At 37.1% G+C, this 17,320-nt stretch overlaps 1 protein-coding gene across 4 annotated transcripts in view; it reads left to right on the forward strand.

Moving 5' to 3' along the window:
• MAPK10 (mitogen-activated protein kinase 10) overlaps window positions 1–17,320 on the forward strand; it is a 351,818-nt gene that overhangs the window by 207,386 nt on the left and 127,112 nt on the right. The gene's annotated exons all lie outside the window — the stretch shown is intronic.

Raw genomic sequence — 17,320 nt, forward strand, 5'->3', positions numbered from 1 at the left:
CTGCTAAATTAATAATATCCATTTAAAAACAAAAACATCCCTTTTAAGAGATGAGATGAAGTTGAAATAAACATTATTTTAAAATAGATTTTGTTTTAAAACTCCCTTTTTCCACTCATTTGATTTTTCTTTTTTTTTTGGTGAAAGAAATCTAATAGGGTACAATTATTTTTCAAACCTTCATTTTATATTTCATAAGATGATTCTAAAATCTGGTTCACTTCATTTTTAAACATTTTTTTTTGTTTTTTTGAGACTATTTTTTAGAGCAGTTTTAGGTTCACAGCAAATGGATAGGAAGGTACAGATATTTCCCATATATCCCCTGCCCACCCACATACATAGTCTCCCCCAGTATCAACATCCCCCACAAGAATGGTACATTTATTACAACTGATGAACCTACACTCACACATCATAATCAACAGAACCCATAGTTTACATTAGGGTTCACTCTTGGTGTTTTACATTCTGTGTGTTTGGACAAATGTAAAGTGACATGTATCCATTATTATGGTATCATACAGAGTATCTCCACTGCCCTAAAAATCCTATATACTCCACCTATTCATCCTTCTCCCTACCCCTAACCCCTGGCAACCATTGATCTTTTTACTGTTTCCATAGTTTGCCTTTTTCAGAATACTGTATAGTTGGAATCAAACAGAATATAGTCTTTTCAGATTGGCTTCTTTCACTTAGTAATATGCATTTAAGTTCCCTTCATGTCTTTTCATGGATTAAAAGTTCGCTGAATAGTATTCCATTTTCTGGGTGTACCTTAGTTTATTTATCCATTCATCTACTTAGGACATCTTGGTTGCTTCTGAGTTTTGACAATTGTAAGTAAAGCTGCTTTAAACATTTGTGTGCAGATTTCGTGTGGACATAAATTTTAACGATTCACTTCATATTGACAACTCATTTTAAGTTCACTCTCAGTGCCTAGTCAATGCAAATGGCAGAAGTGCCTGGTTGGTGCGCTACTAAATCATTTACTAGCACTTAAACCTCATTTATCAAATATACCAATGCTTTTATTGAAATTCACCTAGTAAATTTCAATCTCTTCTAATGTCAATCAGTAGTTGTTTTTGCAATTTGAAGATGGAACATTTTAATATTTTAAAATAATGGGCCAAGCCTTTTATTTTGTAGGTAAACAGCTAAGTAAATTTTTATTTTCAATGTTTATTTGTTTATTTATTATGGTGCAAGGATGCAGGTGAACCTCTTTGTGACACAAAATAATTTCAAGGTGTGGTAGGCAGAATAATGGTCCCTCAAAGATGCCCAGACCATAATCTCCAGAATTCTTGATATGTTATCTTATATGACAAAACTTTTGACATATAACTTTAAGATTAAAGGCCTTAAAATGGGGCAATTATCCTGGAATATCCAGGTGGGACCTATCTAATCATATGAGTTTTTAAAAGTGGAAAGAAAGACAGAAGAATGGGTCAGAGAGATGCAATGAGAGAGAAGGGATAAGAGATTCAAAACATGAGAGGGACTTGCCTTATTGTTGCTGGTTTTGAAGATAGAGGAAAAGTGTCACGAGACAAGGAATGGGGTGGCTTCTAGAAGCTGGGAATGGCCCTCAGCTGCCAATTAGCAAGAAAATGGAGACCACAGTCATACAACAATGAGGAATTGAAATTTGCCAGCAAATCCAAATGAGCAAGGAAACATATTGTCCTCTAGCACCTCCAGAAAGGAACTCAGCCTGCTGATATCTTGACGTTAGCCCCGTGAGACTCATGTAGGACTTCTGACCTAAAGAACTGCAAGCTAATAAATTTATGTTGTTTGAGCAGCTAAGCTTGTGGTGATTTGTTGTGGCATTAATACTAATACACATAGTATAGTAAAGATTCTACTATTAAGATGATTGCTATTCTTCAAAAAGCTGGCACACTGAACTATAGTGTTGTCAAAGGAAGGAGTTCAGGGTGCCTCTGTCAACCCTCCCCAAACTGTGAAATTCCCTTTTTCCTTCCAAGTTGCATCTTTTACCTTAGGTTACATGTGACCAATGCTAGAAGGATAAAGTGTGTTTGGGAGAGATCAATAATAATTATTAGTAAGGTTTAATTTATTTTCTAGATTACAAGATATGTTTATATTTTCTTCTGCATTCTACTGGATGGCTTGGATACCACTTGGAGAGTGGGAACCCTGTTTAAGAGGTCACTGCATTCATGAAGAACTTTCAAAGAGAAATAGAAAATAAAACAAAACCAAAAATTCTTATGAAGGAGGAGAGATAGGAGATGGACAAAACAGTGATTCCTAGCTACCTTTTTTAAATGGAAAATTGTAGAACATGAGAAAGTTTTTCTAAGATCCTCAGTTTGGATGCTCAAATATTCATTGGAATTGTTTCATTTTCTTTTAGATAAAACTGCCACGAAAATGAGAACTACTAATAAAAGGAAGTTTTATTTAATGATTCAAAAATAGGCCCAAAGCAACATTTTGCTTAAGAAGTTAACAGATTGTCCCAGAAAGATTTGAAAATCTACTAGTACTAATAATTTTATATGTTTTATAGGGCATATTGGGCTTCTATTTCTCCTTGTATAGGATGGATATCTCATACAAGGTCTTAGGTATAGTAACTGAAATAAACTCCACTAAATAAAATGTCCTTGAGCAAAATTTTTACTCCAGGCTTACAATAAATTTATCAGCAAATTTGTCAGTAAAAGGACAACTGAATTCCAAAATGTTAGTCTTGGAGTTTCCTGGGATTATTATTAGTCTTTTAGTCAGTAGCTGAGGGAAATAAAACTAACAAAGATGAAGATGAAGGGGCAGAAATGGGATGGCATGTTCCTCTACCTCATCTTCAGTCTGCCACTCTACCATGGGCACAGATGCCACAATTCCAGCACATTCCTTTCTGGACATGAATATAGTTGTCTCTTCCTCAACCTAACTTTGAGTTATCTTTGTTTACTTATCATAACCTGGGTTTGTAATGTACTATTTTTCTTGAAGATCTATTTTTGTAGTAATTTGTCCTCTCTATCAACCTGCCTTATATTTAATTTCCTTCCTATTGCCTTTTGTCAATGGTGCGTTCATCCACTTCTCTCACACTGAACACGCATCCATCCCCCAGCATGCTTGTAAAATCCACACCTTTCCTCTATTCGTGAAAACTCAGATTTGCATATTTTGAACGTCCCACACAATCCTGAGTATAGTAATTGGGAGAAATGGAAATTCAGTATCTGGGGCCCAGAAGGAGGTGGAGGGCAGACAAGGTGAAACAGACGATTTATTTATTTTACTTTATTTTCTTTAGAGCAGGAATAAAACATGGAGGAACCAAATCCAAAAGAGATGCTCATTAGCAATTCTTTTATTTTGGCATATATTACTATAAAATTCTGTGTGTATTAGAAGGATTTTTAGTTTTCAGGTATAATTGTTGATATATTGGTACTTATGTCACAGAATCCCCATCCTCCTAACTTGTTTGAAATGGATTCTCATTTGTCCTGCTCCAGTTACCTTAAACTTGTTATTGGTTTCTTACACTTTGTTTCCTCTCTTTGGATGGCTTCACTGCTTACTTTTTATCAGGAAAAACAAATAGGCAATACTAAAATATCTTCAAAAAGAATTCACCATTATCATGCTATTTTTTCATTCACCATGGATGATAGACCAACTATATCAGTATTAAGAATCATTAAATAAAATCTAATATGAAATCTTTTGGAATAAGTAAAAAATTTATTTCTACCATGGAGGAAAAAATGAATATTATCCATTGAAACAAAAAGAAACAATGATTATTCTCCTTCTCCAAGTGAACAAAGAAGTCCTCTATAGTTTCCTAGGTGGGGAATTGTAAAGTGATCTATAAAATGTGTTTTTTTTTTGTTTGTGTTTTTTTGTTGTTGTTATACCTTAAGACTTTATTAAAGAATACATAAGAGAGAAATTTAAGAAATGTATTCAACATTTTGAACTAATACCCTTAATCAGGTACATTTAATATTTGACCAAACCCGTTTGTATTTTATTTCATTTAGAAAAGTTTATATTTTATTAAAACTTATTTGAGTTGCAGAATGCCTTTCATCAATAATGTCTTTTATCAGCCTTTAGAAACAATTTTTTTTACATCTTTATTGGAGTATAATTGGTTTACAATGTTGTGTTAGTTTCTGCTTTATAACAAAGTGAATCAGTTATACATATACATATGTTCCCATATCTCTTCCCTCTTGTGTCTCCCTCCCTCCCACCCTCACTATCCCACCCCTCTAGGTGGTCACAAAGCACCGAGTTGATCTCCCTAAGCTGTGCGGCTGCTTTCCACTAGCTATCTATTTTACGTTTGGTAGTGTATATATGTCCATGCCACTCTCTCACTTTGTCACAGCTTACCCTTCCCCCTCCGCATATCCTCAAGTCCATTCTATAGTAGGTCTGTGTCTTTATTCCTGTCTTACCCCAAGGTTCTTCATGACATTTTTTTTTTTTAGATTCCATATATATGTGTTAGCATATGGTATTTGTCTTTCTCTATCTGACTTACTTCACTCTGTATGACAGACTCTAGGTCCATCCACCTCACTACAAATAACTCAATTTTGTTTCTTTTTATGGCTGAGTAATATTCCATTGTATATATGGGCCACATCTTCTTTATCTATTCATCTGATGATGGACACTTAGGCTGTTTCCATCTTCTGGATATTGTAAATAGAGCTGCAATGAACATTTTGGTACATGACTCTTTTTGAATTATGGTTTTCTCAGGGTATATGCCCAGTAGTGGGATTGCTGGGTCATATGGTAGTTCTATTTGTAGTTTTTTAAGGAACCTCCTACTGTTCTCCATAGTGGCTGTACCAATTCACATTCCCACCAGCAGTGCAAGAGTGTTCCCTTTTCTCCACACCCTCTCCAGCATTTATTGTTTCTAGATTTTTTGATAATGGCCGTTCTGACTGGTGTGAGATGAAATCTCATTGTAGTTTTGATTTGCATTTCTCTGATGATTAATGATGTTGAGCATTCATTCATGTGTTTGTTGGCAGTCTGTATATCTTTGGAGAAATGTCTATTTAGGTCTTCTGCCCATTTTTGGATTGGGTTGTTTGGTTTTTTGTTATTGAGCTAAATGTGCTGCTTATAAATTTTGGAGATGAATCCTTTGTCAGTTGTTTCATTTGCAAATATTTTCTCCCATTCCGAGGGTTGTCTTTTGGTCTTGTTTATGGTTTCCTTTGCTGTGCAAAAGCTTTGAAGTTTCATTAGGTCCCATTTGTTTATTTTTGTTTTTATTTCCATTTCTCTAGGATGTGGGTCAAAAAGGATCTTGCTGTGATTTATGTCATAGAGTGTTCTGCCTATGTTTTCCTCTAAGAGTTTGATAGTTTCTGGCCTTATATAAAATGTGTTTTTAACAACAGTAGTCAGGAGCCAGATGAACAAATCATTTCAGAGCATTTTTCTCATCATCAGAAGAGGATCTCATTAGCATTGTTTCTACTACAAGCTCCAGAACAAAACAAGAATGTAGGAAGAAATCAACAGCAGGGAGTTCATTATCCTCTCTTACTTCTGTCCTGCTGCTGCTTGCCAAGCCAAGAAACATTTCTATTTTCTCAATTCTTTCTCCAAAGATGATTTAAACTGACAGTGAAAGTGGCGGCAAAATTCAACGACCAAGTTTAGCAGAGAAAACTTGCAAAGTTTGGTCTCCCCCTTAACTGAAAAGAGCTGATTGCACAGTTTTAAACGACAGGAGGTAAAACCATATTCTTTCTTTCTTGGGCTTGTTCTCTTTGTCATCTACATGTAATTAACTTGTAAGCAGTCCCAATCCAATTTTCCAAGGTGATCTTTTACAAGATATTTATGTCAAAGATGTAAGCTTAATACTGAAAAAGCATAGATTTATAGTGGCTTATTGTAAAAAATCTGTACCTGGAAAATTAAATATTTAGAAACAAATGCTATATACTGTATATTAACTAAACTTTCCTAAAATTCCAGTTAGAGCAGGATGATATAGAAGTAGAAATAATTGTAGTCATAAGATGCCCTGGAAATAATGCAGTGGATTAATCTATCTTAAATTATATATATATATTCATATATGTATATACAGAATGAATGTATAACAAATATATAATTTATAATATATTACATATGTATGTATAATTTATATACATACTAACCCAATGGATTAGTTTATCTTAATTGAATTTATATGCTATATATTTTACACACATGTATTTTATGTATATAGGATATAAATTATTGTTTTTCACAAAAATTAAAAAAATCATTTCTGGTGAATGTCCTTCAACCAGCGGTCTATAGCAACAAGCTCCTATGCAGATAAACAATCTAAGATTTAAATTGCCAGTCATGTTCAGCAGAACCTTGGGTGTTCACATATTCTTATTCCATCACCCTCCTTTGATAAGTGGATATTGGTGAGTATGGTGAGCCTGCCTAGCAATGTCCTATCAGCCCAGTCGAGTTAAGTGTTAGATAGACTGAAGAGAAGTCTTGAGTTCCTGTACCTGTGGCTTTTTTTTTTTTCTATTTAATATGGGTGTGATCTACCTTGAAGGAGGACAGGGTGTGATCTACCTTGAAGGAGAACAGGGATAGAAAACATTCTATAAGAAACATTGTGATCCAGGAAACTTAGTTACAGCATTGTATCTAGTGGGCCCTTCCTTGGCTCAGCATCTGAAACTGCAGCTATATTATCTTTGTACATATGTATACATATGTGTTTGAATCTTGCTTGCTCCCAAATAGGATTTAAAGTTATGGAAAAAGATAGATGTGACTTAGTATCCACCTAACATAAGGGATTTGAGGGAAGATGGTAACCCTATCCCTTGGAGTAGAGTCTCCTTAAGGGTAATGATATGTGATAAGGCTAAGTTGTTGACTGAAGGGGTAGAAAGAAAGGGGTTTTCTTTGTGGTTTGTTTCCTTTTGTTTTTTAAAATGTGGAACATAGTTTGAATCTTTGCCTTCCTATTTCCACATAGTACTAGTAAGTAGAAATACTCTGGGTAAGCCAGAGCGCTCATCAAAAACCAAACCAAACATGACAATCCAACAGAATCAAGAGCCAACCCCCCAAAATCTCTGAATTTGTTCAAATGCTCAAAATAATTACTGATAATAGTGCCAAGTCAAGAGACATTAGTAGAACAATCACCATTTGAAGAAGTGGAATCTTCTTCAAATAATAATAGCTTCTATGTGCTTTAAAAAATGGTTCATGGAAAGTCCCTCCTTCTTAATGTGCTCATTTTCATTAAAAAAAAAGACATTATTGACTCACTGATGCTTTTAGCAGCTTTTCTCATCTTGGTGATGAATTGGAGCTATTCTATCTAGACTCTGATTTAATCACCCTTGAAATAATGGCACACATTTACAAAATGACTGGCAAAGGTTAGCAGATATCTGTAGATATACACCAAAACAAAAGAGTTTGAACCTTGGCCATGTTAGGGTATATGATGGAAAGATAGTCAATATCTATTTATTGCTGATTAAGATTGGGAGGGAAATTAATTAAGTAAATTATCTGAATTCTGTAAAATATTTGCACATTTATATATTGATTCAATTACAGACACTTTAAGATACCTTATATTATCGTGTTCAGTCATTATAGTTATAGATATGCTTACACCTTAGAATAATTGAATTTCCCATTGTGCTTTATCAATGATAGTATTTAACATTCAGTCTTTCAGAACCTTGGCTTACTCATCTGTAAAATGGAGATATCAGGGGCTTCCCTGGTGGTGCAGTGGTTGGGAGTCCGCCTGCCAATGCAGGGGACACGGGTTCGTGACCCCGTCTGGGAAGATCCCACATGCCGCGGAGCAGCTGGGCCGGTGAGCCATGGCCGCTGAGCCTGCGCATCCGGAGCCTGTGCTCCGCAACGGCAGAGGCCACAGCAGTGAGAGGCCCGCATACCGCAAAAAAAAAAAAAAAAAAAAATGGAGATATCAGTATCTTGCAGTACTCAAAAAGTATAAAACAAACTAGATATATGAAATTGCCTTATAAATCTGGTATTGTCATGAATTTTAGTAGATTCAAGGAGGGTAGACTTAATGTTACTCTTTTATATCAATGGAAAATTGCAAAAGGTCAACATGTGTAACCCAAGAAGATGGCTGATTGTAACAGTTGCTCAATCTTCAGACTGTGCATATTGTAGTTGAGAATATGAGTTTTAAAAAATGACTTAACTAATGCTCCATGATTGAGTCAAGAAAAGAAGCATCTGAACCTCTTCATTCCTATCTTTCAATCTGAGTTTCAGTTAACCTAGGATATTTACAATATTTATACAAGTTTTAAATATTAGTTTTTAAATTTGCAACATGGCTACACACACGCAGCTAACCATCTTTAAGCACAGAATTTGGATAGAAGAGTTTTATGGTAATGAGGTTGATGGTACAAAGAGAGATGGTGAAATCATCCAGAGGGTGATCAGACTTCCTAAATAACACAAGAGACCTGATCAGTGGGTCCTGAATGATGATTTTGTTTCTGAAACTTCCATGATCCTGTGGTGCATTTCTCTTCTTAGAGTTCCTAACGAGCCACTACGCTAAATGATGCAGCTTTACTAACACGTTTCCATTTAGCCTCTGACCAGGGGCCATGATTACCATCTGATCCACATCTGAAATATCAGCACATTTTGTATCCTTGTTATTTTCCATTAATTTTATAATTTAGACCCTTTATTACAAACTTATTTTTTAATTAAAAAAATTTCAATTATGGTTTACTACAGGATATTGAATATAGTTCCCTGTGTGTATATGTTTTTAATTGCAACCTTCTTGATATAAGGAGCGTTGAGCTTTAAATATTGCCTTTTGTATTGGTAGGACAGTTGAGGCTGTAATGGTCCAGTGTAGTAGGACAGAATAAGACACTGTATTCTCCTTCCATATTTCACTGTTATTGTTGGCCCTGTTGCATAGCAGAAGCCCCAAATATTTACTTACTGTATTGCTTGATTGGTGATTAAGACTTGTAAATATCACCTTTTATCCTTCACAGAGAAAATGTGGCTCTGAGTAACCACGGGCAAGGTTTAGTAGCAGTATGTTTACAGGGAAAAAAATTATATAAATTCCATACTTCTGTTTGTTAACCATAAAGTATGTATGTGTTCATCAGTGCAATAACTGATGCTGAAGGGGTTGGTCGTATGTAATATTAAAAACTATATTTGGTTTTACAGTGTATTATGGACATTTATTCTGAATTCTGTCTTTCATAAATTTGTAATCAGTTTATATCATTGTAGTTAAAATTGATAGCAAGAGTTTGTAGCCCAGAAGCATTTTTGTTGGCAGAAGGGAAAAACAGTCATTTAAATTCCATAGATAATTATTCACTTATAGATGACTGAGTCTTCTCTATAAATCAGTTATTGATATAAATGCTAATGTCCTTATCAGCAGAAATAATTAGTAAATCAATTCTATTTTTTCAGTTTCTACTTCAGTCCCAAAGATAAAAAGTTTGTGACACTAATTCTTATTTCTTGTAGGACCTGTCTTCTAGGGCAGCGGTCCCCAACCTTTTTGGCACCAGGGACCGGTTTCCTGGAAGACAGTTTTTCCACATACGGGGTCAGGGTGGGGTCGTCGAGGGAGAGGGTGTGGTTCCGGAATTAATGCCAGCGATGGGGAGCAGCAGATGACACTTCGCTCGCTCACCGGCCGCTCACCTCTTGCTGTGCAGCCCAGTTCCTAACAGGCTTCGGACTGGTACTGGGACCCCTGTTCAAGGGCATCAATAGGTATTTTTATCGCAAAAATAAAATTAGTTTATGCTTCATGAACTCTTTTGCCAGATGCATACATTCTGATTGTTAGGATTAAAGTGCATTCATGGTTATAATTTTTTTTTTTGAAGATGTTGGGGGTAGGAGTTTATTAATTAATTTGTTTTTTTTTTTTTTTTTTGCTGTGTTGGGTCTTTGTTTCTGTGCGAGGGCTTTCTCTAGTTGTGGCAAGCGGGGGCCACTCTTCATCGCGGTGCGCGGGCCTCTCACTATCGCGGCCTCTCTTGTTGCGGAGCACAGGCTCCAGACGCGCAGGCTCAGTAGCTGTGGCTCACAGGCCTAGTTGCTCTGCGGCATGTGGGATCCTCCCAGACCAGGGCTCGAACCTGTGTCCCCTGCATTAGCAGGCAGATTCTCAACCACTGCGCCACCAGGGAAGCCCGATGGTTATAATTTTTTAAAGAAACCTGAAACCCAAATATAAATACCTAAAGGCTTAATCCTGCACTATCCTGCATTTTGGGAAAGACAGCATTCCTCACAGAAAGGAAGCAATGTCTTCAGTTAAATTAAATTATGCTAAATAACAGATGGCAATTGCTGCTCCTCGGATTCCAGAAATCATTCTCATTTACTACTCTGAGACCTGTCCATTCTATCTGTAGATTAAGATAATTTAAAAAAAAGAAACAAAAGGAGAACAGGTAGGTGTTATAAATAATGTAACTAAAAATACTGAGGCTTCGAGGAGCTTTTTATAAAGCTCAGAGGAAAGGTACTTGGCCCCTCTCTTCTACGGAGTCATGCTTCTGGCCTTTACAGCATCATGTTCTGTTTATAGAGTCTGAGCTGTCTTGCTAATCATGGATTTGAACATAGAAGCTGAGGAGAAAGGAAGACATCTTTTAGAAGTTCGAGTGACAGCCCTATCATCCTCTGGTTCTGCTCTCTATTCCTGGATTTGTTAAATTTATTTAAAATATTTGACCTTGTCAAGTGAATTTCACTTTACATGTCCAGTGTTCTGAATCCAGCGTTGAACCATTGCATTTAAGCTTTTTTGTATGATGGGGTTGTCAATCACCAACAGAGAGGGAATTTAGCCACTTCGTTTAACATGGGGTTTCTTTTCTTTAAAGACATGTACTTAAGAGACCTCTTAGCTGTGCTTTTCTTCATCTATATTCACCTTTATTTTTTATCGTTAAAAATGTTTTCCACAGAAGATTTTAATATATCTATTCATAAAGTCAAGATTTTACTTCCAATCCAGGGACATACAATGCCAAATATATTTAAAATTTTTTTCTTTGGGCTCATCTAGAACCGGAAAATATGGCTGGGGAAGGTGTGCCCTGCACCAGGACACATGGATGGGGGAGTGTGTAGGGGCTGATACCCAGGCTGCCCTTCACCTGCACAGCAGCGTGCCCGGGTCAGGGTGTTCCCTTTACCCTGAGGAGCTACGTTTTCCTAATTCACACATCACACCTGAACTGCTATTGAATGAATGAACTTTAGATTTCAGGTGACCGAGGAGAGAAATTCAATTTATCTAGCAAAAATGCTAGTTGGAGAGTAACTAGTATGCAGTGGAAATCTAGTAAGTTTAGGATGTTAAATAATTCACTGGCATGGGAATGTAAGAAATTGGAAGGGAATAGGGAGCAGAGGAAAATTAAAAGCCAAATTGTCACACGTTAACCCTGTTCCTTCTCTCACCTCCTTTCTGTCCCTGTATCTCCTTAAAGACGTCAGTCTTTCAAGGCATCCCTGTTCTCTGAGTCTGTCATTCTCCTGCTGGATTAACATATTTCCTATTTAGCCTGAAACCATGAAAATAATTTCACAGTCTCAGAGGCTCTCTATTTTCTTACCACTCTATCTTCTGTAGCTCTCTGTTTTTTTCCAAACCCTCATCCAGGGCTGCCCAACTGGCTGTTTTCTCTGCTCCTGCTGGAGCCTGAGCCCAGCTGGAGAAATCACATAATTATGCTGACTTCCTCCATTATAAGTTTATGAGCTTCATCCTCAGCCGGGCCCTTGTTGCTGCTTAGCAATCCTTTTACTTATGTGTCTCATCAGCCCCCTACCTCATTTCCCATGATAGCTGTTACAATCCTTTTATAACCTTAATTGCAAGAACCCAGTTCCACTTCACCCACCCTATTCTTTGTGGAAGGCTTGCTTCCTACTTCCTGGAGAAAACAGGTGGCCTCAGTCAGGCATGTGAGCTCTCAATTTCCCCTTCCACCTCCTAACTCTGCAGTCTTCCCTGCCCGGTTAGCTCCTCCATGAGGGGCTCTGGAGGCGGGCACCCACCAGTGTTCTTAATTCCATCCCCTGCCCCTGGGGTCTGTCAGTGGTTCTCTGTCTCACTTCAACTGTCTCTTCTCCAGTAGCTTCTTCTGCCCTGATGGTAGAAGATCTTCTACCCAATTCTTATGTAAAAAAAGTTATTTTGCATGTGCCTGCCCCTCAAGTTTGCCCCTCTTTGACTCTCTTTCCTTCATCATCAAACTTCTGGATAAAGTAGCCTGAATTTAGTGCTTCTGCATACTATTTAAATTCTCATTTCACAGACAGTCCCAGTTCTATTACCATCATGCCTCTGATGGAGTAGATTGCTATGGAGAAGGCTATTATTAACCCCTAAATGGCTAATAATTGACTGACTTCTTTTTCAGCCACCACTTATTTACTTCTCTGTAACGTTTGGGAATATTAAGTATTCATTGACTTCTTCTTGAATGTCATCTTCCTTTGATTTTCAAGCTAGGAATTTTCAAAATCTGCCCTTTGTTTGGAATTGGATGAACTGGCCAGCACATGAAGGGCAGCATAACATAGTGGTTAAGAATGCAGACTCTGGAGCCAGACTGCCAGGTTGGGATCTTGGCTTACTCTTACCTGTGAGTGTCCTCAGTTACTTCATCTGAAGATGGGGATAATAGAAATATGTATGTATAGAATTGTTGTTAAAACAAACTGAATTAGTTAATACAGTGCTTGGCTTTAGTAAGTAGCCAATACATGTTAGTTTTCATTAGTGTTAGCTGGCCTGGGTCATGGCCATTTTCTGAGATTGGCTAGACAGAGAACTGTCTTTGATAGTTCAATACTCAGCAAGATAATAAAAGAATTCAAAGCTCCTGAAGGCAAGATTGGAATCAGGAGCCAGAGCAAAAATGAGCTAGAAAGGTGAGTACTAATTCTAACTCCTAACAAGAGGGAGATTCTAAATGAGAGATGGAGGCAAACGCCAAGAACCAGTAGAGAACTAGATCAAAGTGGGAGAAATTTGGGAACAATGGAATGAAACTAGGACAAGTGTCATGAATATTATTGGCTGGTGGGTGAGCGGTAGTGATGTTAAACTGGGCTGAAGCAAGCTGTTTCCTGGTTCCTTCCTACTTGTATAACCAAGAATTATCTGTCTCTTTTATTGGTCATCTTTCTCTACTCTTCAAATATTTGTATGCTTTAAATGTTCTTCCGCCTTTGGCTTTTCATTTCCCTTCACAGTTCAACGCCTAATGTCTTCCACATTTATATCATTCTGGCTACACCTTATCTCTTTTTTTTTTTATTGACATAATGGATATTTCAATGATCCACTTCAAATATACATTTTTATTGAGGTATAATTGCCATATAGCAGTATATTAGTTTCAGGTATACAGCATAGTGATTCTATATTTGTGTATATTGCGAAATGATCATCACAGTAAGTCTAGTTAACATCTGTCACCATACATAGTTACAAAAAATTTTTTCTAGCGAGGTGAACTTTAAGATCTACTCTCTTAACAACTTTCAAATATGCAATACAGGGTTATTAACTATGGTTACAAATGTAGGTCATCTATACAGCGATCTGAGGAGCCAGGCTGATGAAGGCTCTGCCATATTCACCTTGCGGCACCTAAGGTCTCCAAACAGCGGAAGGGGGTAAAAGCATGGAGGAACTCTTATTGGACAGACCCAGAAGTGGTGTGCTTTCCTCTGTTTACAGTCCACTGGCCAGAGCTGTTACACGGCCACCCCTAACTGTTGAAGAGGCTGGAAATGTCATCTAGCCGAGTGCCCAAGAAGAGGAGGGGGACTAGGATTTGTAGTCCCTATTTTAAATGTCTATCATCACCCCTCTGAATCCAATGTCAGTACCTCTCTGATATGCTTCCACATCACCCTGTATTTGCTTTATCAATCATCATTATGCTATTTTTCATATTGTTTCTTTATAGTATCTCATTTCCCACTAGACTGTAAGCTCTTACAGGCAGAGACTGTCAAGCTTGCTCCCAATTGTGTCTCTAAAGCTTAGCACAGTGCTGGCTTAGAGCAGGCACTTAATAAGTATTTTCTGCTGTTAAACTTCCTGTTTTCTCTTCTTCATCTCCTTTTCACTCCCCAGCTCACTGGAGTCCGCTTCTGTTCACCCTGCTCTGGGGGAACTGCTTTCACTAAGTTCCCAGTAACCAATTCCAAAGACAGCAAGCACTCTTGGATCTCTGTCCTTTTTGGTTTGGCACTTGCCACTTCATTTTGGTACTCTCCTCTTGAAGGTTTACCTCTGAGATTTTCAACTCTACCTTCTCAAATCTTATGTGGACTCCTTTTCCCTAAAATTGGCTTGCATGGGGGGCTCTTAAGTGTTAAGGGCCTGTGACCTTACAAATAAAGGAAAGAGTATATTTTTAAAATCAGGAAAATCCGTGTACCCCATCAGAGAGGAAATGCTGGATGCTGGAGGTTGGGTGTGTGGAGAGGAAGAATGAGAGAGAGAGAGAGGTCTAGAGAAGCAAGAGAAGAGGATAGAGACAGAGATGTAGAAACAGAAATAGTGAGGGAGAAATGGGTGACAGATGCACAAAAGGAAGAGGAAGAGTGGAGATGGAGAGACAATAGGGACACAAAGAGGCCGTTGAGAGACACCCAGAGAAGGACAGAGACAGAGGGACTGAAGATACCAGAAAGTGAAAACATATTTGTTAGAGAACAATTTCTGAGGAAGCAGGAAGATACTAATGGGATTAGCTTTAAACAGAGGTAGTAATTCTTCATGAAAGAGCAAAACTGAGAAAAATGCTTTTTCTTTCTTTTGTTTACAGAGAACTGTGTTTGATATATTGTGTAACATTTCTTCAGTAATGTTGCTTTACTCTCAAATAGAGGTAGAGATTTGAATGGACAAAAAAGTCTTTTGACCATGCAGCTACATAAGAAAAGGCAATTGAAAGGAAAAGTAGGACAAAAGAGAATACCATTAGTCACAGAGCAATTCTTATAAAATTGACACTTCACTGTTTCTTTGCACTTTGAGGAGGATGAAACTTATTGGTTGAAGTGCCTTATTATTAATACCTTCTCTTTTGGTAAATATGGTAATAGGTAGGGAATAGAAACATAGACGCAGCTACCATGTCCATAGCAGACAGCTTATCTAATGGTGTTCATAGATCTCTGCTTCTTTTATAGCTCATTATAAGTTTTTAACATCTATATTACTTGTTTTGTCCTGAAAGCAAACATGAAGTTTCTAGATCAGAGGTAGAATATTATTACTTTCAACAACAACTGCATCAGTTACCTATGTCCCCTTCTCCCCTTTCAGGGCTATACTATAAAAGCCAAATGTTATCCTGTACATGCAAAGGGGTTTTTATACTACCGAGAAGAAGAAATTATGAACCTCAGAGTTTGTATAGGAAATGCTACACAGCTGCAGTCTCCTCCTTCTGAGAGGGAGGGAGGGAAGGAGGGGGAGAGAGAGAGAGATCTAATATCCCCAGTAGCAACAAATCTTCTCCAGGAACAGAAAGGAAAGGTCCCTATTTTACAGTCCATTGGAATGTAAAAGGATGGCTCTGGGTTTCACTTGCTTTGAAATATAAACACATTTTCTCTGGAAGTCTCTGTTTATTCAGTCTTTAATTTCCAGGATTTGTGCTTTAACCAGGTTCCAGTTTTCTTTGCTCAGAAAGCCCTAATAATGCAGAAACATTAAAATACCTCTATGAAGTACATACTATTATTTACATTGATAATATGAAAGTCCAGCTTTATAAAGAAATAACGTTTCTGGAATCAAATAACTTTGTAAAATGGCTATTTAAAAATAAGTGTTTTCCATTAAAAAGATGCTTGTTTTTAGCAATCCTCATTTAACTAAAATGCAAGATATTTTACTACTTTAACTAAATTAATTTATAAGTGCACATGATGTGGCTATATATATAAACTTATTGTTTTGTGTGCATAAATAAAAATAACCCCTTTAAACATACCAGAAGAAAAGAGACCAGTGACTTGATCCCTCTTTACAGGTATATTGCTAACTCCTGTCATATGAACTCAAAAATATTTATTAGTTAATTAATTTGGGACACAATAATAGCACAAACAATGCAGTTGAGATTCAAAGTTATTTTCATCCAATTTAACATGCTTAGCACCTGATAACTATTTTTCTTGGTTATCAAAAAGCATGTCAGAGGAGCTTAAACTTTTGCCAATATAAGAATTTTTAAAATATGAAATATACCTTTGGGAATTGGAAGAATGTGCATTAATAAGATTGAAAGGGTAAGCAATTCTTTACTTTTGTTTCCATGTCTGTTTCCTCGCAGTGCGATGATTTGCCTCAACGTCAGGACCCTCATGTATTTCATTGAATTCACTTATTTATTTATCACCTATTATGTTCCAGGCACCATGCTAGATGCTGGACCTACTGTCATAAGGAAAAGTGGATATTTCCAAATTGTTGTCTAGTACATAGGATCCAGTTCTGTATATCTGTGTTAGATAGGATATACCTAAAGATACTCTAACAAAGATATACAAAGTATAGTGGCTTAAACATTGCTTTCTTCCATAAAATTCTGAGCAGCTAACTGGTTCCAGGGGGTAGGTCAATTCTGTTTCACAAGGTGATCCTGAGATCATGATGAATCTTAACAATGTTGTTCTTGCCCACATGGCCAAAGCCACTAGGATCACATTCCAGTTTGTGGGAAGAGATGAAAAGCAAGTGGAAAGCAAGTGAAATTATGTTTCACTCTGTTCCCATCCATCATCCTAATCACAAGTTACATCTGGCTGCAAGGGAAGCTGGAAAGTATATTTTTGCTGAATACCATGTGCTTATCTAAAGTAGGGAGGTTCTTATAACTATGAGAGGAAGAGGATGGATTTTAGAACATTACTCTCTGAAATAGTCAGTCTTCAGTTTCCAGATCTGATGACTGATATCCAGTTCCTCTTCTTGTTCATCTGACTTTGACTTGTGGGCCCTGCTTCAAATCAGTGTGGGTTTTAGTTCTTGATCCCTCTAAGCTATGTTCTAGCCAGCTGTATTATATGGATTAGGGCCAACTGATTCTCAAGAATGCCACAGTGTAACATAAATTACATGATAAACAAATGGATTAGTATCCTGCTAGTCTGATGCAATCACCCTGTCTCCTTCACCCTGTTTTCCTAA

Source organism: Monodon monoceros, unplaced genomic scaffold (genome assembly GCF_005190385.1).
Source record: "Monodon monoceros isolate NGI ecotype Baffin Bay Population unplaced genomic scaffold, NGI_Narwhal_1 Super_Scaffold_20, whole genome shotgun sequence".
NCBI lineage: Eukaryota > Metazoa > Chordata > Mammalia > Artiodactyla > Monodontidae > Monodon > Monodon monoceros.